The sequence below is a fragment of the Pan troglodytes genome, chromosome 4 (genome assembly GCF_028858775.2).
Source record: "Pan troglodytes isolate AG18354 chromosome 4, NHGRI_mPanTro3-v2.0_pri, whole genome shotgun sequence".
Classification (NCBI taxonomy): Eukaryota; Metazoa; Chordata; class Mammalia; order Primates; family Hominidae; genus Pan; species Pan troglodytes.
Genome location: NC_072402.2, coordinates 108,923,595 through 108,946,643, shown reverse-complemented (window position 1 = coordinate 108,946,643; position 23,049 = coordinate 108,923,595). Strand labels below are relative to the sequence as shown.

The 23,049-nt window shown below is 34.2% G+C and overlaps 1 pseudogene; it reads left to right on the top strand.

Moving 5' to 3' along the window:
- The first annotated feature begins 20,625 nt into the window (after nucleotides 1–20,625).
- Nucleotides 20,626–21,510, top strand: LOC461990 (small ribosomal subunit protein eS1-like; annotated as a pseudogene).
- The last annotated feature ends 1,539 nt before the right edge of the window (nucleotides 21,511–23,049 follow it).

Sequence of the window (23,049 nt, the reverse complement as noted above, 5' to 3'; positions counted from 1 at the left end):
CCATTCGGTAGATTGTCTGTTCACTCTGTTGATAGTTTATTTTGCTGTGCAGCAGCTCTTTAATTAGATCCCATTTGTCAATTGCTGCTTTTGTTGCAATTGTGTTTGGTGTCTTCATCATGAAATCTTTGCACGTGCCTAGGTTGCCTTCCAAGGTTTTTATAGTTTTGAGTTTTACATTTAAGTCTTTAATTCATCTTGACTTAATTTTTGTATATGATGTAAGGAAGGAACTGGAGGCCATTATTCTTATCAAACACAGGAACAGAAAATCAAATACCATATATTCTCACTTATAAGTGGGAGCTAAATGATGAGAACTCATAGACACATGGAGAGAATCAACACACACTGGGGCCTACTTGAGCCTAGAGGTTGGGAGAAAGGTGACTATCAGGAAAAACCAGTAATGGGTACTAGGCTTAATACCTGGGTGATGAAATAATCTATACAACAAACCCCCATGACTCAAGTTTACCTATGTAACCAACCTACAGATGTACCACTGAACTTAAAATTTAAAAAACAAAGAAAGAAAGGATAGGACAAAAAAATTTGAATAATGGCTATGAATTTTTCAAAATCAGTAACATACACCAAACCACGGATTCAAGAAACTTAGAGAACTGCAAGGAGGATAAACATCAAATGTGTGTGTGTGTGTGTGTGTGAGATATGTGTGTCTACACACATATCATCTTGGCATATTATAATCAATCTACTGGAATCAAAAGACAAAGAGAAAATTTGAATGTAGTTGGAGAAAAAAACAATACCACACAAATATAAAAATGATAAATTTTAAAAAAGAGAAAACATATTCAATAGGGGGAAATAAACTAAAAACACAAGAAGGCAAATTAATGAAATAAAAAACAAATATACCATAGAAATACTCAGTCCAAAGTCTGTTCCTTAAAAGGACCAATAAATTGATGAACTCCCAAATAGATTAATAGAGAAAGAGATACAAGTAACCATGATCAGGATTAAAGCAGGGGAAATCACAACAAGTTTGATAAATTGTAAAAGTAATAAGAGAATATTATAAAATTTTGAATAAAATCTTTCTTAGAAAAACACCATTCACCAAAACTGATGCAAAAAAATTAAAAACCACAAACCTTGGATAGCTCTATACCTACTAAAGAAGTGGAATCTCTAATTGAAAACCTACACACACACACACAGAGAGAGAGAAAGAGAGAGAGAAGCTCCAGACCCAGATGGCTTCACCTGAAAATTCTACATTTTAAGAAAGAACACCAGTCTTATACAAACTTCCAGAAATTTAAAAAAGAGAACAATTCTTAACTTGTCCTTAGAAGTCAGAATAAGCTGGTTTACAACAAATAGGTTATGGCAGGGCGCCTGTAATCCTAACACTTTGGGACGCCAAGGAGGGCGGATCACCTGAAGTGAGGAGTTCAAGACCAGCCTGGCCAAAATGGCAAAACCCTGTCTCTACTAAAACACAAAAATTAGCTGGACATGGTGGTGTGCACCTGCAATGCCAGCTACTAGGGAGGCTGAGACAGTAGAATCACTTGAACCCGGGAGGCAGAGGTTGCAGTGAGCCGAGATCGCACCACTGTACTCCAGCCTGAGCGACAGAGCAAGACTCCATCTCAAAAAAAAAAAAAAAAAAAAAAATCAAGTAGGTTGTATACAAGGAAGAAAATTTTCAGGCAAATATTATTTATAAGCTAAAATTTTTTAATTAAGCAAAATATATAAATTATATTATATTATGACTCAATTGGGTTTATCCTAAGAATTCAAGATTAACTTAATGTTTCAAAATCAATCATGTATTTCACCTACATTAGCAAAAAGAGGAAGAACAAATTACATGATCTTCTCAATAGAGGCAGAAAAAAATGATAAATGTCAAGTCCATTAATGATTGGAAACACAAAAGCCACTTTAAAAACCAGAATAGAGTCTGCAACAAAATTCACATTTAATGGAGAGATGCTGAAAAACTTCCCTCTGAAATCAGAAATTATACAAACTTACTCTCTGTCACTACTTTCACTTTTACTCAATATTGTACAGGAAGCCTTATCCAATGTAATAAGGCAAGATACAAAACAAAAACAAAAACAAAAACCTAAAAGGAATAGTATTGAAAAGAAAACATCTGTCATTATTCACAGAAAATGTAATTGCTTATGTTGAAAATCCAAAAAGAATCTAAAATGAATTCCAAAAATTAATGAGTTTATAGTTACTAAATGCAAAGTCAGTATGAAAAATTCAATATAAAAATTGCATTTCTGTATATTAGTAATAGCTAGACAAGAAAAAAATTAAATCTGTAGTGTTCAGGGTAAACAAAATTAAACTATTAAAATAGAAAAAATAAAGTTTAAAAATTATTAGCACGTAACATAATAAAGCAGAAGTATCAGTCTAGAATTGTGAAAAGTGGTAGAGAAGAAAAGTCCGAAACAGAAAACAAATAAAAGTAGGCTACAAATCCTGTCCCTTGTAGCTAGAGATATTCTGATTAAACATGGACATTGACAGAAAGTTATAGGGTTAAGTATACATCTCAAAAATATAAGAATAAAAATGAGAAGAGTAGAAAGTGTATAGCTTTCCAACAACAAGGTGGAGGAAGAGGAAATAGGACAAAGTTTGATAGACAAAAGGTAGAGGGGAAAAAATAATCACGAAATAGTTAAAATGGCAGTATATGGGATGCTATAGTACACTGTCATGGATATTTCATTCAAAGTTAGCCTCCTTTCTGGGGGCAGCCTGCATTCAATAACTGATCCCAGACTCCTTGCTTCAATTCAGGACAACTCCTAAGGTCCTTCCCATCTCCAGAGCTCTCTGTGAGACTGGCTGGGACCTCTAGGATTGCAGTTCAACCTTTCCTTCTGCCCAGTCTTTCCTGTACGCCCTCACAGGTACTGTTTCTGATTATTCCTCAACACCTTTTCATATGCATATGCCTGTCTTCTCTATCTTAACTAATGTTTCTCAGGGGACCTGATTTCAGACAGTTGGTGCCAAGTGGAACAAGAAAGCGGAACTTTAAGTGTGGAATTTTGGAGCCAGATCACCCACCAGGTGGCTAACAGTTAAGATTTCATCATTGGTAGCAAATGAAGTGTGGAAGATCCTAGAATACTGTGGCAACATATTCTGATTACATTTTGTTGCTTAACAAATATATGCAAAGCTGAGTGACTTAAAATAACTATTTTATTGCCTCTCATGATTCTGTGGGTTAATTAGGCTTAGCAGGACAGTTCTCCAGCTTCAATGATGCTGGATGAGGTTGTAGTCATTTGGAAGCTTGATTGGGCTCATTCACTTGTTTGGAAGCTGAGGCTAGCTTCAGCTTTGAGATCACCTGTAACTGGTGACCAGTGTGCCTATAAGTGGACTCTTCACAATATGGTAGCTGGGTTCCAAGAGGAACATCCCAAGAACGCGCTTTCTGAGAGAGAGGAACTAGAAAACACAAGATCGTTTAAGGATTAGGCCAACATTTTGCATAGTACAGTATCACTTACACCATATTCTATTATCAATGCAATCACAAGCATAGACCAGATTCAAAGAGAGAGGAAGCAGGACATGGAACATGTATATGGAAGGTAGCGTAAAACTGAGGCCACCTTAACAGACCAGCTAGTGCACAGTATAATTGTTAAAATTTCACTAGTGGAGAACTCAGAGGGTATAATAGTGAAGGAAAGGCACTGATGGGTGCAATATCTCAAAAGTTTGAAAAATTTGGGAAAAGTAATAATTATAGACAATGGAATCAGACGCATTTTGCTGCATGCAACCAAGGCACTAGAGAAAGAAAACAAAAGGCTGAGGGTGATTATCATGAACTACAGGCAAAGTGAGAAAGCTGGTGGGCTTCCTTGGCAGCTTTTGAAGAAACTCTCAACTGCTGCAGCTGGATAGCAGAAAGAGTGGTGGATCAGGTACAGGACTTATTTGTAAAGCTGGCCAGTTGCAAAAACACTGAATTCTCAATCTTGGAAGTGCTTCTAAACCCAGGTCAGGTCCTCTTTTGGAAGGAGTCTTGAGATGGGAACTTCTTGGTTGACACACTAAAGAAATTTGAAACCCCCAGTTTCCCTGAACCACCTGCAGAAGTGGCCCATTCCTCCCTATTAAAGGCTATTGCACCTCCCTTGATTGAAGATGCTACAGAGACCTCTGGCTTATCAGAGAGTATGCATCTTCCTCAGGATCTGTCCCACCAATCAACAAAATCAAAGCTGTTTTTGGAAAGACCATTAAATTCAACATTTGGCAATTATAATGAAAAGAAAACTAGAAAAGATGTGGATAAACAACATTGTAAGTGCAAAGGAAATTTAAAATTATATTAGAGCAAGAATCATAGGAAAATATTTTTATTACCTTTATGCCAGACATTTAGAAAACTAGGTGAAATGTATCACTTCATAGAAACGTATATAATAACTAATTCAAGAAGTACAAAAGTAGGGCTAGAAGTATTATGAATAAAGAAATGAGCAGGCAACTAAAATATACTCTTTAAAAAGACCTTAGGTCCAAGTAATTTCATAGAAGAATTTTATAACACTTCAAGCAGCAGACACTTTTTATATTATATATAAAGTATTCCAGAGCAGAAAAAAATATGAAAAGCTTCGTAGTTATTCTATGAGAATAGCCAAACTCTGCCATCAACAAAGGACAAAAAATGTACAAAAAAGAGAAAGATAATTACATTTCTCCTCATGTGCATGAATATTAAAATCCTAAAGTAAATATTAACATACTAAACCCAGCAGAAAATTAAAGAACACTGTACTTCATATTCAAGTATAAGTTATCTCCGTCTCTTAGACATTTGCAAAAATCAGAGAACAATTGCTTCTCTGGGCATATATATGATAAATAAAGAGGCAGAAATTTCAGGATATGAAAAAATTTAGAAAATAGAGTGTTATTTCACTAACCACTTATTCTATACCCAATATTATATTACACAAAATTCAAAAATTGTCACCGTGGTTTCAGCCTTTGCTTATGAGATTCTGTTTCTTTTTCTTTTTTTCATTTGTCTGAACTAATATTGACTCCTTTCCTTCTCTCTTTATGGGAGATAAACAGATCTTTGTCTAACCTCTCCTGGTACAGCCTGTATTGGCAGTAATTCTAACCAGTTATTGTTCCATTTCCTTATTCACACTGGTTAAATGGTAAAGTTCCTCTCTGTTCTTTAGTAGGAAAGGGAGAGGAACATTTTGAAATGTATACTTACAAGGGAGAGTCTAACCAAGGGTTTTTCAGAACACCTAGTAAAACATTAGAAAATAAATGTATATATCATTATAGTAGACTAAAGGAGAAAATCCATTAGATTATGTTCAATACCCTTTAATGATTCAAAAAATTAGCAAGCAGAGACCAAAGGGATATTTCTAATAAAGGATGCTTTCATGAAATCTATAGAAAATACTATAGTTGATGGCAAAAATATGAGAAATATTCTCACTAAAAACAAGAAAAGAAAGGGGTACCTGTTGTGGCTATGGCGTACTCAGTGTAATGAAGACATACAAGAAAGAAAAAAGAGGCATTGCTATGGGAAACAAAGAGGCAAAGCTAACACTTCTTTTTGCAAACAATATCAGTGAGAAAATGGATCTCATCGAAAAATATAAGGACTTAGAATATAAAACTCAAGGGATTATGTAGATATACATACATATCTAATTATATATTTACCTAGCTATATAATCTCCTCTTTCATAAGAAAGAGAAGATACCACAAAAGAGCCAAAAAATCTGAAAAAGACTATCAATGAGAGAGGACTTTTATTTAGATATAATTACATGTTACTAGGCCTATACTAATTAAACTTGAAGAGTTTAGAAATTGGAAAATGAGTCAATAAAATTGAATAGAGTATATAAGAAGATTCGTGTATATGTAAGACTTTAATTTATGATTAATTTGTTTTTTAAGTAGTGGGAAAACATTGTGTCATCATTAAATAGTAGGAATAGTAGCTATCAATATGGAAAAAATAAAGTAATATAATATTTATGCCTCACATCTTTTGCTAAACTTCAGATGGTTTAAAACACAAAACATTAAGCAAAAATAGAAATGTGTTAGAGAAAAATACAGAATACTTTTTAAAGCTATGTGGTAGCAAAGGTCTTAAGTGAAACCTCGACCCAGAAACCTAAAGTATAAATAACAATTTTCACCTAAGAAACTTAAAAACTTCTGTATAATGGGGATGGGGGAGGGGGACAGAGAAAAGATAAAATACAAGTGGCAGAGATGAATTACTGCAACACATTTAGTAGACAAGTTATTAATAACCAGAATGTATAAAGACTTCTATAAATAATTTAGGAAAAGGCAAACAACTCAACGCTAAAATGAGTAAAGGATGCCAGATGGTAATTCTCAAAACGAGAAACAAAAGGGCCAATAAACATGTAAAAGATATTCATTCTCACTGGCAATCGTTTGTGTGTGTGTGTGTGTTTGTGTGTGTGTGTGTGTGTGTGTGTTTGTGTGTGTGTGTATTTGGTTGTTCAGTTATCAGATGGCATACAGTGTCAAATTTGGGACGGATATAGGGAAACCAACACGTTCATATACAGCAGATAAGAGTCTTTTTTGGTGAAGTAAGGAAATTAGGAAGAATATATTCTAAATCTTAAATTTCCTTGGCCCAACAATTCTGGCTCTAGCAATATATTCTCAAGCAATACATTCATGAGTGCCCAGTGATGTCCATTCAAGGCCATTCATAACTTCATTGTATTAGTACAAGACTGGAAACACTAAAATTTCCATCACTAGGGGAAAGTTGCGAAAGGAATATGATATATGGCATATATAACCAACCTATATTACATGAATAATTTTCCAATCATATTTTTGTAAGTTCAAGTAGTAGAATACGATCCCCTTTGTGTTAAAAAGTCAGTAAAGGTATATGTAAATACATGTAATTGCACGGGAAGCGACAAAAGTATGCACACCAGATGCTTAACAGTGGTACCATCTGGGAGGGGAAACCAGGAAAGGCATACTGCAGGGGTCATTTCAGGGTTTGCTCTCAATATTTCTGTATTTTAAAAATCTTCTACCGAGAGAATATGTTCATGCATTAGTAAGGTAAATCAAAAGATAAAACAGTTACAGCAGTGAGGTAGCAAAAAAAAATTCCTTTTTGGTCCCTAACAATATCTGTCTATGATGGACAAACTGGCCTCCAGTTTGGCCATTCCGTTGATTTTGGCCATTTAGTAATCATGCTTTGAGATACAGCCAAGTTTTTAATAGATGCAAAGGAAAAGAAGCAGCATATTTCTCAAAGCAAATTATTCATCACAACAATCATGTGAAAAGCCTTCTCTTTTGCTACATATTTACCTACCTTCCATATTTTTCTCCAACTGGAATTGAGAATTTTCCTTCCTGAAACCTCTAGTTGCTAAGCAACATTTTCTTCTCTATGGAGCATGGTTGCTGTACTATACCAGCTTCCATCCCTTCCTCAACTTCATCTTTCTCTTCTTTTTCTTCTAATCATCTTCTCTCATACACATAAACACACACATAGAATGTTCTAGAGCTTGTCTATGTACATGTTTATTCATTTATTTGTTCTGTAAGAAAGTGTCTAGTCTTTTTTATTGTTGTAAACTCATAACCAAAAGAATGAAGAGAGGCTTCCCTTTTCCAATTCTAAGATGATAACAACTTCAGAGATGGCTTTCCAAAAACTCAGAAGAGGATTGGTCTGAAGGTTAGAGTTTGGGAACAAAGTCCTAGGTCTTACACACTGCTTTAGGATGATGGTTCTCAGATGGCAAAGACCTGTTATAATTCATTCAGTAAATAGTTATTGAGCTACTACTATGTTACAATATTCTGGATTTTGAGAATGCAATAGTTGATGAAAACAGTTGCCACTCTCAAGAAGATTACTTTAAAGCTTTGTATAAAATGAAGGCCTATATCTGCTTCCAGCTTATTCAAACTCTGTCCTAGCTTCCAACTACATTTTTCCCTGGACAATGGCTGGACAAAGAGGCAGGGTATGTCATGGGTGTGTGCAAAGCCTCTGCCCTTCCTGGGTGTTGAAGGAGTGAAGGGGTGCAAGATGTTTTCCTTTTCTGACCAACAGAGCTTGAAGACTGGCGGTGAACAGGCCTCAGGCAAGGAGCTGAGCCCTGAAATTTTGGCCCCTGGAGAGCCTTGGTCGCTCTGGAGGAGCTGCTGGTTTCCTTGGCCCTGGAATGCCTATTGGGTATTCACACATGTGGCACGCCCTCATACTGTTTGAGAACCATTGTTATGAACAAAGCCTGCTCTGCTGGGATTTATATGTTCTGGCTCCATTACTTTGTCACAGTGGAAGCTTGGGCAAGTTTCTTAACTCCTCTTTTGTAAAATGAAGATAGTAGTATCTAGATCAAAGAGTTATTATAATTGAAAGTTTTGATTTTTATAAATTGTTTAGAACAGGACCTGGAGCATAATATGCCAAAAAGAAGACTGACTTCCTATTCCATCAGCCAGACTCTACCAGTTGAAACTGGGGAGGAGAGAGCCTTGTCTGGGAGAAAGCCATGCTTATCTATCACTGACTCGCAAGAGCACATCATGCCACCTTTTAAAAATTATGTTCATAGCACCCACGTAGGTCAACCTGAGTGCTAAAGATGGTAAAAGCCAGTTCCCTAAGGGATCAATCATTAGGGTCCCAGAACAAGCAACGCTTGTAGTTCCTAGGAAAAAGGTAGCTTCTAGTAATAGAGAACTGCTGATAGAGAGAGGCCACACATTTAACATCATCAACAACAACAAAATAATAACAGCACTTAAGGGCGTTTAATCACTGCACTAAAATATACTTCCTGGAAATAAAAAGCTGTTTTTTAAAATTTTTTCAAGTTCAGTGTAATAGAATGAGCACTGTGTTGAATTAAATTATTGTCATGGAAAATCAAAATGTAGAAATCTTTCAAAACATGGAGCAAAAAATAAAAAGCAATAGAAATCCTCAGGGAAGAGAAAAGTGATTTGGAAAAAGTATCTAGAAATCAAAATATGTAAATTATAGTAGATCCATAAGAGAGAGAGAAACAAGAGAAAAGAGGCAATAATTAAATACTAGAGAAAAATTCTCTAGCTTCAAGACAGATTTGATTCTGCAAATTGAAAGTTCTCACTAACTTTGAGCAGGAGTGACTGGTAAAACATGTCCAAGATAAAGAAAAAAATTAACAACATAAGTTTCAAAACAGAAAGAATCAGTTACAAAAGAAAAATGAAACAGACTGACATCAGATTTTTTATCGTGATCCTTGAAGCTGGATGACATTTAAATAACATCCACAGGCTAGTGAGAGAAAAGATCTGTGACCCAATAAGCAAGAAATCACAGATGGTATCCACACACATCTCTTCCAATGAGAATACTTAAAAAAACAAAAAACAAAAAAACCACTTTAGCCAAAGAAATGAATCAGAACAGAAATCATAATGTAAGGAAAGGTGAAGAAGAAAGAAAATGATGGCTAGAAGTGAACTTTGCAATATATATCTCTCTATATAATGAGATAATGACTTGAAATAATAAAGGGCTTTGAAATAAAATGGAACTCTAAAATAATACAGATTAATAGTTTATAATTAAAGCACAAAATATTTCCCTGTAACCTTTGCGTTGAGAATGAGGAAGAAGGAGGAGAAGTAAAAGAATTCTAATCATTGTTTGGAGAGAGTAGGGAATTTGGACATTCATCTCGTTCATCTTTTGAGGGGCTGCCAGGGATTAGAGGTGCTTTGGTCAGTGGGGAGTGTTTCCATTAGGGTTACCTTCAGCTACACAAAACAAGAAATCTGACTAAAAATGGGCTTGTGTTTCTCACGTAACAGGAGTCTGGAAGCAGGCCATCCAGTGCAGTTCCATGGTGCTAAGAGGGGCCTAATCTCCTGCATTCCCACTCAGTCCTCTTTCTTGTTGCTTTTGTCATCATCACCTGGCTGCACTCCCTTTAGGCATGATATCTGTATTTTAGGCAAAAAGGAGAGGAAGAGCAAAAAGCAAAAATACATTGCCAGCTGAGTCTAGAGTTGTTTTCCCTAGAGCCATACCCAATAAATTTCTGCTTCCATATCATTAGCCAGGGAGTGGTCCATGGGCCACTTCTAATCAAAAGAAAGCAAGGGCAATCAAGTTGGCAACACCTCCTGCCTCCTGAAATATCTGCATTCTGATTAATAGAGAAAAAAAGGAGAATCAGTTAGTTAACTAGTAGTGTCCACAACTGGAACAGTTAATAAGTTGCTTTTATATCACAAGTGAGAATTTGTACTTGAAATGAGATGGTAACTCCCAGTGTAATGGATAAAGTTCAATAAAGTTAAATTTCCAAATTAGCAAGTGTAAAAAAGAGAAGAAGAGTGGTTTGATCATACCAAGAGAAACAAGTAAAAGTAAGGAAGGAAACAATAAAATAAATAGTAAACTTTAGTAATATGGCAGAAAATATATAACTTCTTACTTTAAATATGAATGAACCAAATTGCTCAATTTTGTTTAAAAAACAAAACCCAACTATATGTTATTTGTAAGAAATATCGCTAATGTGCTAAACTAAAAAAGACATTAAAAAGGCAGAGACATTACCAGGAAAATGTAATAAGAAAGAATCAGAGGGAAATAAATACACTGAACAAGATAAAATTGTAAAATGCAATCACTGCTCAGACAAAATAAGCCATTGTATAAAAGAAAAGACACAATTTTTGAAGAAGGTATAATAAGCAGATACATGTATGCATCAGATAACATGATGGCCGAAAACACTGATAACTGTTTTAACTATAAAAATAACAAAAAATTTAGAGGAAAATTTTAATATGCCACTTTAATAATTAATTCATTCTAGTAGAAAAGAAGCTTATTTTCTAATAGAGTTGTTGGGAATGAGGGAATGAACAGGCAAGTAGACAGGCAATTATAATATGGGAAATAATTGCTATGATAGAAATTAATACAGGCTGTCCTGAACCCAGTTTCTTTTCTAGTAGATGGCACAGTCACAAAGTAGGTTAGACAACAATGGTTTCTACCTTGTAGGAGTTCATAATTATGGCAGATATTTCCATTATGGGAAACACTTTAAGGTGAAGTTTTCTGTCTATAAAGTTTTTCCTCATGTAAGAAAATACCTTCACCAATACCGAGTACCAAAGTAATCTGCAATAACATGTATGACTTTACTAAATAGGAAAACATTTTGAAAAAGATAGCATACTTTCTCTTTTAGAGCATTGATATCATTCATTAAAAATTTTTAATGAAGTTTAATGAAGTAAATGTCTGGGGAAACACTCAGCTAATTAATCATTTTTTTCTCATTATATGAGTGTATAAAACAGGTGTTCACAGGTTCTTTAAAACAATCACTGTTCCAAGATGTGGGTGCTGATGAAAGTTACCTTTGCTGCTGTAATGATCTGCTTGGCTGACAGGTTTCTAGGGGCTCCCAAGATCGACTTCATTACTCGAGTTACTCACTGTTCCCTTAATTTTTCAAGATTTGACAATTTCCCTACCATGCTCCCTTCCTCGTCCAAATTTGTTCACTTTAAGGTTTTATTTCCTGACCTTATTCTGATGTAGTTATTGTTGTAGTTCTCAACTGTGATTCAAATACGTGATAGTTACTAGAGCAGTTGTTCATATTGAGACCTTTAATTTTACAGAAAACAGAACTGAGAATTACACAATACAATGTTTCGTGAAAGATTGCCTTTGTAAAATGCCAACATAGAATGATGCTTATGAAATAGATACACAAAATTACTTTAAAATCATGTGAATACAGCAATTAGAGGCAAACTCTTTTTAAAATATGTGTTCGATTACATGAGAATATAATTGCTTCTCTGAATTACAAATTTTGTGGTTTTTTTCCTCCTGATTGCCTCACTTCTAGTAGCTTCAGTGAACGCTGAGCATTAAAAATCACTTAGCCATTTTTCAGATCATTGCTAAAAGTTCTCATTCTTTGAGTCTGATGCTAACAAGCTGATAATTAAGATAAACAGTGATTTTCAGTGAAGTTTTTACCATGTCCTAGGGAGAATTCTGTAGATCTGCAGGGCCGTTTTGGGTCATCACAGTGACTGGGGACTGCTAATTACACTTATTTATTTATTTTTAGCAGCTTTACAGAGGTATAATTAATATACTAAGAACTGCATATGTCTTATGTATACAATTTGATGAGTTTGGATATATGCAAACACCCATAATACCATCAAAACAATCAAGGTAGTAGATACATCTCATAGCTCTCAAAAGCTTTCCTTGTATTCCTTTGTTTTTATTTTTGGTTTATGTTTTGTGATAAGAACACTTAACATGAGATCTACCCTCTTAACAACTTTTGAAGTGCACAATACCACAGTGTGAACTGTAGGCACTATGTTGTACAGCAGATCTCTAGAATTTACTTAGCTAGTGTAACTGAAACTTTATACCCATTGAACAACTCTCCACTTCCTCAACCCCCAGATCTGGCAACCACTGTTGTATTCTCTGCTTCATGAGTTTAATGATTATGGATACCTCATATAAATGAATGAAATCATGCAGTATTTGAGATACCTATAGCTGTCAAACTCATAAAAGCAGAGAAAACAGTGGTTGCTACTTTCATTCAGTGCACAGAGTGAGAAATGTTAGGGGTCCTGCAATGCAAGGAACAGTTGTGCACATTGAAGAATTGTCTCACATAAACACAACTTTCCAACAGCTTGACAGATATTTATGCAATTGAAAGAATGGTTTATAATTAGCTGAGTTTAAAACACTTGACATATAAACACACAAAATCTTTAAAATATAACCACAAATTATTTCTCATGGTTTGAATACTTTTCAAAAACACAACTGAAATATTGACCATTATTTTAGGAAATCGCGTTATGGAGAGCAACACTGCTAGTGGATTTTGAGTTGCCAATACACTACACTACTATTGTTGGCCTGCCTTCTAATGCTTAGTTCACGTGCAAATATGTAACAGAAGACATTGAGACTCCTTCTGACAGACTTAGAACAAATATTTTTAAATTAGCAGGGGCAAATATCATTTAGAAATTTTACTGGATCTATTTTTAAAGTTTTATTTTAATTTTCATATTATTGACCTCCTATGTAATTATAAATTATAGCTCAGAATAAATCTAGGTTAGAAAATAATATCTTAAAATTATTTCTTTTGGAGTTACCTGTTACTCTTACTATTTTCCTGTGCCCAGAATCAACCACACAACCTCTCTATGGCCCTTGATGCTTCTGTTTGTTTCAGTCCATCCTCTATCCCCTGTTTCTCAGTGTCAGAGACAGAGGTAATCGTCTATAATTATCTGTTGTTATCCCCATATCATTTGAGGTAGGCTCACTTTTATTGAACACAAATAAGTCCTGTTATTATATATCCCAATGCTGGTTTTTATTTTTATGTCTTCTGTACCTCTGCTGTATGATTCTTCTGTGTTCTTGTACTGAAAGTGTCAGATTAATTTATCTTAATCCAAATTTGTTCATTTTGAACAAGTGCACATATCTAACTTGCTCAGTATATTTTCCGTTTTAATCTTATTTAATATTTACATATCTATATATAATTTTATGAACTATTTTCTATTTTTAATAAAGTTAGGGCATTATATTGATTTTAAAGGTATGTCATTTTCAGGTTTTAATATTCCTAAATTTAATCAAAGAACAGTGAATGGGGTGTCTAGTTTGATAGAGTTAAGAGCCACAGATCTGTTATTTCACAAAGATTCAGTGAATATGGGTATGATTGTGATTGTGGTTACGGTTGTGGTAAATAACTATGGCAATGGTTATGATTACCTCAGGGTTATATACCAAAGTTAAACCAGAATGTCAGCTAAGTACTAATCCACAACCCTTTGGCAAAAAAAAAAAAAAGTGAATTTACTTTTTTGTTTTTCCTTTTCTATTCTCTTTTTTCAACCATCCCTGCCAACATATTTTCTCCCTTTTTTCTTCTAAAATGTTCACACTTTCCAATTTTGTCTCATGCCTTTATTCAAGTGCTATTCACCCTTCCTGGAATGCCCTTCCCCCATAGTCTCTGTTTCAGGGTCAAGTCAAACACTGCAACAGTGAGTATTCCCTCATTGTCTTTATTAAAGGTAATTTTTTCAGAATCTGAATTTCCTTAGCACTATTTCAAAGCAAATATATTTATCTTCATACTAACTTTCTTATTTATATTATTTCTATTTATACACATGACTTACTTTGTCATAGGAATTCATAAGCTCCTTGAAGTCAGAATGTTTGCTTTTGTTTATTATCCCCCTACTATGTGCTTTGCCTGACCAAATGAATGAATAATCTATAATCCACCAGAAGCCTTTATTCCTGGAAATTTTGGACAGTAAATAATTGTTATTTTCAATATGACTATTTCAATATTTTCCATAACTATTGTTATTTTCAATAAGACTGTTACTTAGTCTTAAAAGCAATTGGGTTTATACAAAATCTGCAATGTAAAAGATTTTGGTGAAATTGCAAAGAGAAAAATATTAGTGTTTCACGTACAAATGTTCAGGTCCCTAATAACATTTCTACTGAAACTTAACGATGGTTCACATTTCTGAAGACTGTTTCCAGTGACAAAAGAGGAATGGCCCTATTAATATCACTGTGGAAGGATCACATGGTCTAACAGAGAGAATGGATATTTCACAAAGGAAGATGCTATTTGGATTAATGGGTAGGTGGAAACATTTAGTCTAGTTCTTTCTTTAGCAGTATGCTGTAACAAATTGTACTTGAATGCAGAGGCATCTATTAGAGCAAATTCTCTTTGCAGAATGTCAATGATTTTGTGTACTTCTAATTCCTCTCTGTCTTGAATTTCCTAGCCTCATAAAATAAAAATTACTTATTAGGAAAAAAAAAAGGCAATTGAAACCAGACCCTGAGGTTGTACCTCATAAGGTTATAGGGAACTAGCTTTGGGAGAGTATAACCTGAGATACAGCACGTGGGGATCTCCAGGGGCAGCCCTGCAGTGACAACCAGGGGTCTTGCAAAACCCACGCTGAAGAACAGAAACACAGGTTCTGTAAGGTGAAGCATAATCAGTGCTACAATTAAGAGGATTTTCCAAAAACTTTTAAAGGAGAACATGTATAGCTTGCCAAAAAGGACGAAAAACAAGCAGTAACACTCAGTAATCAGGCTTTTATGCCTTAGTAGATATTCACACTAAAAAATATTTTAGTCATTTCATGTTTTCACTTTTTATTACATCTATATTTTTTCAAATGTACATTTCTCTCCCAATCCCAGTGATTAGGATGCAATTCAATTTTTTTTCTATTTTGGATAGCTTACTGCTGTCACATGAATAAACTTGTAAAATGTGCGCACCTTTTCTTTGCCTTATAAAAAAAATTAATCTATCGGTTAGGGTCCAGTCATGAAAACAGAAACCGTAGTTATTTTAACAGAGTAAATTTCATTTAAGGATTTGGTTAAGGAATTATTGGAGAACGCAAAGGGAAACACTGAAGTAACAGATACAGAAATTCTAAGAGTCAGCTGCTATCTTTAGGGCTGGAATAACGAAGGGAAAGCTTGAGGTTATTGAAACTGACTAGCTGGTTCTGGTATCTCAGGAGTGTGGAAGAGGGACCCTGCATAGCTGAGACTCAAGTCTCAGGAAGGCCACTGAGGGAGCACTTGCAAGCTGGTGCTGCTATTTCTAAGGAGGCAAATGAGCCTGGCTCTGGGAGTGTAGGAAATAAACTGCTGCTGCCAAGGTGAAGAATTGCTGTGGTGACACTGCAGGAGCAGGACACAAAACTGGAAGGAGAGAATCTTTTCTGCCTCTGGTTTTGCATTCTGCCTCCGGAGCCCCAGTTTGGCAGGAAGCCAGGTGGTGAAGAAACACAGAGTCCAAAGTTCCAGTTCCAGGATCATAGAGAAGAGTGGGCTTGAAGCTAAGAAATAAAAACTAATAAACAGAAAGTATCAGGAACTACTCGTTTACGTCTTAATGGATATGCATACTACACAATTTTAACTAATATTTTAAGTCTTCATTATTTCTATATTATACCAAATGCAATTCTTTCAAAAGGGAAAAAATTGTTATAATAATTATAACAATTATATAATTATTAAAATAATTGTAACAATTATATAATTATTAAAATAATTATAACAAGTATGATATAATTACATATAATAATCCTAATTGTTATTATATTTGCAGTTGAACTTTTTTGTTAATATCACATTAATCAGTTTCTAAAAAGTGATTTTTTCCTGCCTTACAACAAATAATGGATTACTTATGTCATAATTTTATTCAAGTTGTCAATGATACACTAAACTATTTAATGCCTTTGCTTATGACACAGTGTAAGAATTCATTGATGAAATTACAGCCTTATAATCAGTCTTTGCTTATCAATTAATCTCCAAGGTTTTCTCCAAATGTGATTTTTTTCAAATATTAGTACTACTTATGAAAAGAATATTATAAAATTATAGTATGAAATAACATAATTTTGATCGAATTAGAAAACAGTCTTTATAAATGGAAATATAGAAGTGTTTGATTTCCAACTTTGGCTCTAAAATATATGCATATATGTTTTTCTGTCAAGCTACATACTTGGAATAAATAATGTCAGTATTTTTGTAATACCTGCCTTGTGCCAGATACTGTCATGCTCATTACAGAGAAAATCCTCATTACAAATTTTTGAGTCAGGTATTATTATAATGAATGGGACTGAGGATGTAAAAGCATGAGTAATTTCCACTTAAATCACATGGCTAATTAATCGGATACCAATAATTAAGCTTTGTTATACTGCCATTAACATCAACTACATTGTCATTGATATTACTTGCTTAAGCTTACCATTGGTAACATTCAAACTTGATTTCTTTCCCTAAAATATTATAATTTTTCAGAAAGAATGTAACCTACAATCTTCACAATTCTCTCTTCACACAGAATTATGTCCTTAGCAGTGGTTTATGATGCATACTACTAGGAGAGTATAAATTATGATCATAGTCTAATACAATGACGGAATAATAAAGTCTCAGAGTTGGAAAGGACCCCAGTAACTAACCTTCAATCTAATTAACAAATCTCTTCTTATAATACCCTAACACTTTTTGAGCTCTTGCTCTTCCTAGGCACAATGCTATGTGGTTTACAGGCACCATCTCATTTAATTCTCATCACAAGACAACCAGTAAATCAGTATAGGAAGGTTGCCAGATACAACACCAATGTACAAGATTTAATTCTATTTCTAAATATCGGCAACAAAAATGAAAAACAAAATAGCACCATTTACGATATTATCAAAATTCAGCAAACATCTAGGAATACATTTATTAGATAGTAGGAAGAATTTCTATGCTCAAAACTATAAAATATAATCCTAGCACTTTGGGAGGCTGAGGCAGGAGGATCACCTGAGTCCAGGATTACAAGACCAGCCTGGACAACATGGCAAGGCCTCATCTCTACAAAAATAATTTTAAAAAATTAGCTGGGCATGGTGGTATGCACCTGTGGTCCCAGCTACTTGGGAAGCTGAGGTAGAAGATTTCTTGGACCCAGGAGGTCAAGGCTGCAGTCAGCCATATTCACAACCTGGGCAACAGAGCAAGACCCTGTCTCAAAAAGAAAAAAGAAATGCATGACAAGAATAATAAACCATGCATATGGATTGGAAAACTCCATGGTGAAAAGATGTTGACGTCAATTCTTCTTAAATTAGGATATACATTTAGTTCCATCCCAGTCAAAATCTTAGGAAGTATTTTATTTATTTATTTGCAAAAAAAAAAAAAACCTGACAAGCTGGTTTCAAAATTCACATAGAGGTACAAAGAGCTAAATACAGTCACAGCAATTTTAAAGAATGAAACTAGAGATATTGCAAAACCAGATATTAATATCTATTAAAAGGTATATTACTTAAGACAAAAGTAGTATTGGCACACAGATTAGCAAATTGACCAGTGGAATATAATGGACATTGCAAAAAATCATACTTACTCTCTGGCAAAGATGACACTGAAGTGTTTTCCATAAAAATAATTTAGTTAATTGGATATTCATATTAAAAGTGATATATCTTGACCTGTACCTCACACCATACACAGGAATCACTTTCAGATGAATTGCAAATTTAAAAGTAAAAGGTAACAAAAGAAAGCCTTTAGACAAAAACATGGAAGAATATCTTCAAGTCTGTGAAGTAAGCAAATATTTATTAAACTGGGACAAAAAGTCAAAGGAAGAAATAGATACATTGGATTATATTAAAAATATATCACTTTTGTGCATACTACTAAAAAAACAGGTCATAGATTGGGGATGACTCGTATCTAGTAATATATACAATTCCTACCAACCAGTAAGAAAAATGCAGCCAGCCAAAGAGAAATATAGATAAAAGACAAACAGATACTTTCTGAAAGAGGATATTCAAATAATCAATAAACATATAAAATGGGCTCCACTTCATTAACAATCAGTGTAATGCAAATTTAAATTTAAACCATAATGCAACACCACTATACATCCACCAAATTGGCTAAAATGAAAAAGAGAGAAAATAGCAAATTTCAATGAGGATGTGAGAGCACATCCTCAGAAGATTGTAAAGAAATGATTAGACTTAAAATATTTTGTTTTGTATTGATAGGAGGTAGGTAGAATTATTGATTAATTTGAAACTTAAAAAACAAATATATATCTGAAATATTAAAATATTAAAAGAATAAAAATAGAATACACAACATTCACATCTCTAGAGGAGGAAAAAGTAAAATAATGAAAACTAAATTATGCTAATATGAGGCAATTAATAAAAAGAAAAGCCATGGTAAATAGAAAACATAAGCTAAACGATGTAAGTATCAATAAATCTGAACTTCCAATAAAATTGCTTAGTTAGTCTTTTTTCGTTTTCCCAGAAAAAATAAGGTAATATTTGGCATCTGCCTTTCAAAAATAGGAGATGATGTTAGGAAACTAATCTTGTAAGCCAGGCTGCTGCCTTAAGCAAAAATCTTCTTACTCCTTTCTCCTTTACTATTGTTAATGGATGAGACACAAGGTTCGAAAATCCCATGCCTTTTTACTTCCTGAGGAGAGAAAAAGAAGGAAAAGATAAAGGGAGGAAAGAGAGTGGTTTTAGCAGGTCTCTGTTCTATATAGTATTGGCTCTGGGAGGGGGAAGGAGCATGAAAGAAGTGGGGTCAGAGGAATGATCTCACCTACTTGGTGGGTTGATGGCTTCAGCAAAAAGCCAACTAGCAGATTCTGGCTGGATTGTCTTGGAGGTGCAGGAGGAAGGCAAGAGTATCTGTATACAAACTAAAGATATCACATGTTGGCTACACAGCCACGTTGGAGCATAAGTTGAATTTTATAATCTTGTTTCATGATTCATTAAGTAAAAGTTTAAAGTGAGATTTAAAGTATATATTTTCCAGATATCTATTTTAACATTTAAACTATTGCTTATAGTCTTAAATAATAATATTAATTTTAATTTTTTTCTTTTACATCCTGATTCCTTTGCTCAGCTCTATAGAAGTAAAAATGTAAGTTACTTATTTTAAAATATCTGTTCCCCAGTTTTTAAAATGTTTTACAATTTGCTTTTAAGTAAATTCAACAAAAATCTTTCATAGAGGATTACTACGTTGGTCTATATTCTAGCCTGCCCCCTTCTACACACTCTGCTCCAGATCATAGTATAAATAAAAGTTCATGCAATGAAATTAAATCCCAGGAAAAAAAAAGGGAAAGAGGATGCCATCAAACATTTTTATTATGTCTCTTAATTCTGGTACTTTTTTGTATTGGTAGGAGGTGGGTAGAATTATTGGAATGATAATTGACACCATCTCATAAGAACTGTGACATCACTCCCATAATTTATGTAAGTCAAATATATCAAAAGCCTATTCAAATGAACAAAAACTATAAAATAAATGAGAAAAGCACTTTAGAATGCTCTTCCTCTCTGTCAAATGAAAGAATAAATACTGTATTTAGATCTAATGAATTTATAGTTGAACATTATTCATTTTCATTAATACCTATTATTTGTTGTTATTAGGAAGGCTAAATTTTCCTATAATTAATAAATGACAGTAAGTTTTATTTTATATGGATTTTTTTATCTCTTCAATAAGGAGGCCATTTTATTTTGGTTTGACAAATATATATCTTTTTACCAATAACATCCTTCTCATGAAGTAGACTTGACAAATTTTTTTTGTCATCTCATTGTATTTTATTCATGATAAAATAACATTTCATAAAAATATAAGAAAACTAAAATCACCTATAATTCAACTATCTAAATATAATTATGCTTAGTTTGTTTAATGGTCTTTTACATATACATAAAATTTTTTAATGAAAGTGAGATTTTCTTGCACATTTGAAACCTCACTTTTTTAACCTCATACCTTTTGAATATCTCCTCATCAATAAATAAAAATATATCACCTTTTTGGCTCTCTGACCAGCACCATGGCAGTTGGCAAGAACAAGCGCCTTACGAAAGGCGGCAAAAAGGGAGCCAAGAAGAAAGTGGTTGATCCGTTTTCTAAGAAAGATTGGTATGATGTGAAAGCACCTGCTATGTTCAGTATAAGAAATATTGGAAAGACGCTGGTCACCAGGACCCAAGGAACCAAAATTACATCTGATGGTCTCAAGGGTCGTGTGTTTGAAGTGAGTCTTGCTGATTTGCAGAATGATGAAGTTGCATTTAGAAAATTCAAGCTGATTACTGAAGATGTTCAGGGCAAAAACTGCCTGACCAACTTTCATGGCATGGATCTTACCCGTGATAAAATGTGTTCCATGGTCAAAAAATGGCAGACAATGATTGAAGCTCATGTTGATGTCAGGACTACCGAAGGTTACTTGCTTCGTCTGTTCTGTGTTGGTTTTACTAAAAAACGCAACAATCAGATACGGAAGACCTCTTATGCTCAGCACCAACAGGTCCGCCAAATCCGGAAGAAGATGATGGAAATCATGACCCCAGAGGTGCAGACAAATGACTTGAAAGACCCAGAGGTGCAGACAAATTACAGTGGTCAATAAATTGATTCCAGACAGCATTGGAAAAGACATAGAAAAGGCTTGCCAACCTATTTATCCTCTCCATGATGTCTTCGTTAGAAAAGTAAAAATGCTGAAGAAGCCCAAGTTTGAATTGGGAAAGCTCATGGAGCTTCATGGTGAAGGCAGTAGTTCTGGAAAAGCCACTGGGGACGAGACAGGTGCTAAAGTTGAACGAGCTGATGGATATGAACCACCAGTCCAAGAATCTGTTTAAAGTTCAGACTTCAAATAGTGGCAAATAAAAAGTGCTATTTGAAAAAAAAAAAAAAAATATATATATATATGTATATACATATCTTGCTCTACAATTAGATATTCCATAATTTTTCTCTTAGGATAAATTGTTAACACTGTGTACTCAGCTAGGTGTTATTTTGGTATATTTTGATTTTCATATATTTTATAGTTTTTGTTCATTTGAATAGGCTTTTGATATGTTTGACATATAAATTATGAGAATGATATCACAGGTTCTTATGAGATGGCCTGAATTATCATTCTAAAAATTTACAGAGGTATTTTCAGCCAATGCATGCTGAAACCCTGGAGTATCACAAACAAAACTTGTCTACAGGGCCATGCAGGTAACATAAGTGTGTAAATGAAGCTTAAATAAGATAGAGATAGAGAAGATGTGATGAAGAGAAGAAAACAAGTACAGACTAAGGCATTCCTGTTCAATTTTTCAAGAGATATTTTCAGCCAAGTAAATCAAGGTTATGGGTGTTATTTATCTATTTATGGGCACCAGTTTGCAACCTCCACTCTCCTCTGTGGTCAGCATTGTGCAAGATGCTGGGGGGGGGATATTGGACAGCGTAAGATCACTGTCCTTAAGAATTTACCTTGGGTAGTAAGATGAACAGTCATGAATCACTGACAGCAATACAAAACAGTACATAATTATCTACTAGGGTATTCAGTATTGACCACAAATGTTGTAGGTGTTTTGAAAAAGGCATGAGAATAAATGCTGGGAAAATTGAGAACGTTTATGAGAGAGATGGCCCTTGAACTTAAGAGTATGAAGAGGGGGTAGAATTAGGCTATTCATAGCGATGTGGAGAATAATGGGAAGCCAGAAAGGGAACCCAGATTGAAGACATTAAAATGGGAATGAGCCTACTGTGTTTTGTATGGCACAGTAGAGACTGGCCTCACAGAGAAAAGTAAACATTTAGGAGAATGGTACAAATTAGGTTTGGATAGGCAGAACAGGTTCAGGTTAGTGAGGTCTTTGGAAAATACACTGTTAGATTCCAGACAGCAGGAAAAACATAAAAACTGTAAAAGCAAAAGAACATTGAGGGCAAAAAGTCTGACACAAAGGAAACAGCTTAATAAGAAAAGTACTCAGGAAGATTAATAAAAATACGCCAGTAAATACCTTCCTTAGATAACTATGCCATTTATTCATCCGTTCACTGACTTCTGCATTCAATAAACATTTGGTCAGCATGTATGTATGCCCTAAAGGCTAAACTAGGTTCTGGAGTTACAATCCTAAAACAAGCAAACAAACAAACAAAACAAAAATCCATGCAATTGGGTTATACAGAATGTAGTGAGAAGACCTTGAAATATCTACGAGTATTCTTCTTAAAGAGCTTTCAAAACAAGCTAAAATCATGCAGTGAGATTTCCTACTCAAAGAACATTTGATATAGTTTTGGATGTGCTAGCTGACCTAATTAGCCACCAGAGAGACAAGGTATAAACAATGGAAAGAAGAAAGCAAAAATATTATTTCTAGATAATAAAATTGTACTTCAAGAAACCATAATAAGAGAGTGTAATCCTCTA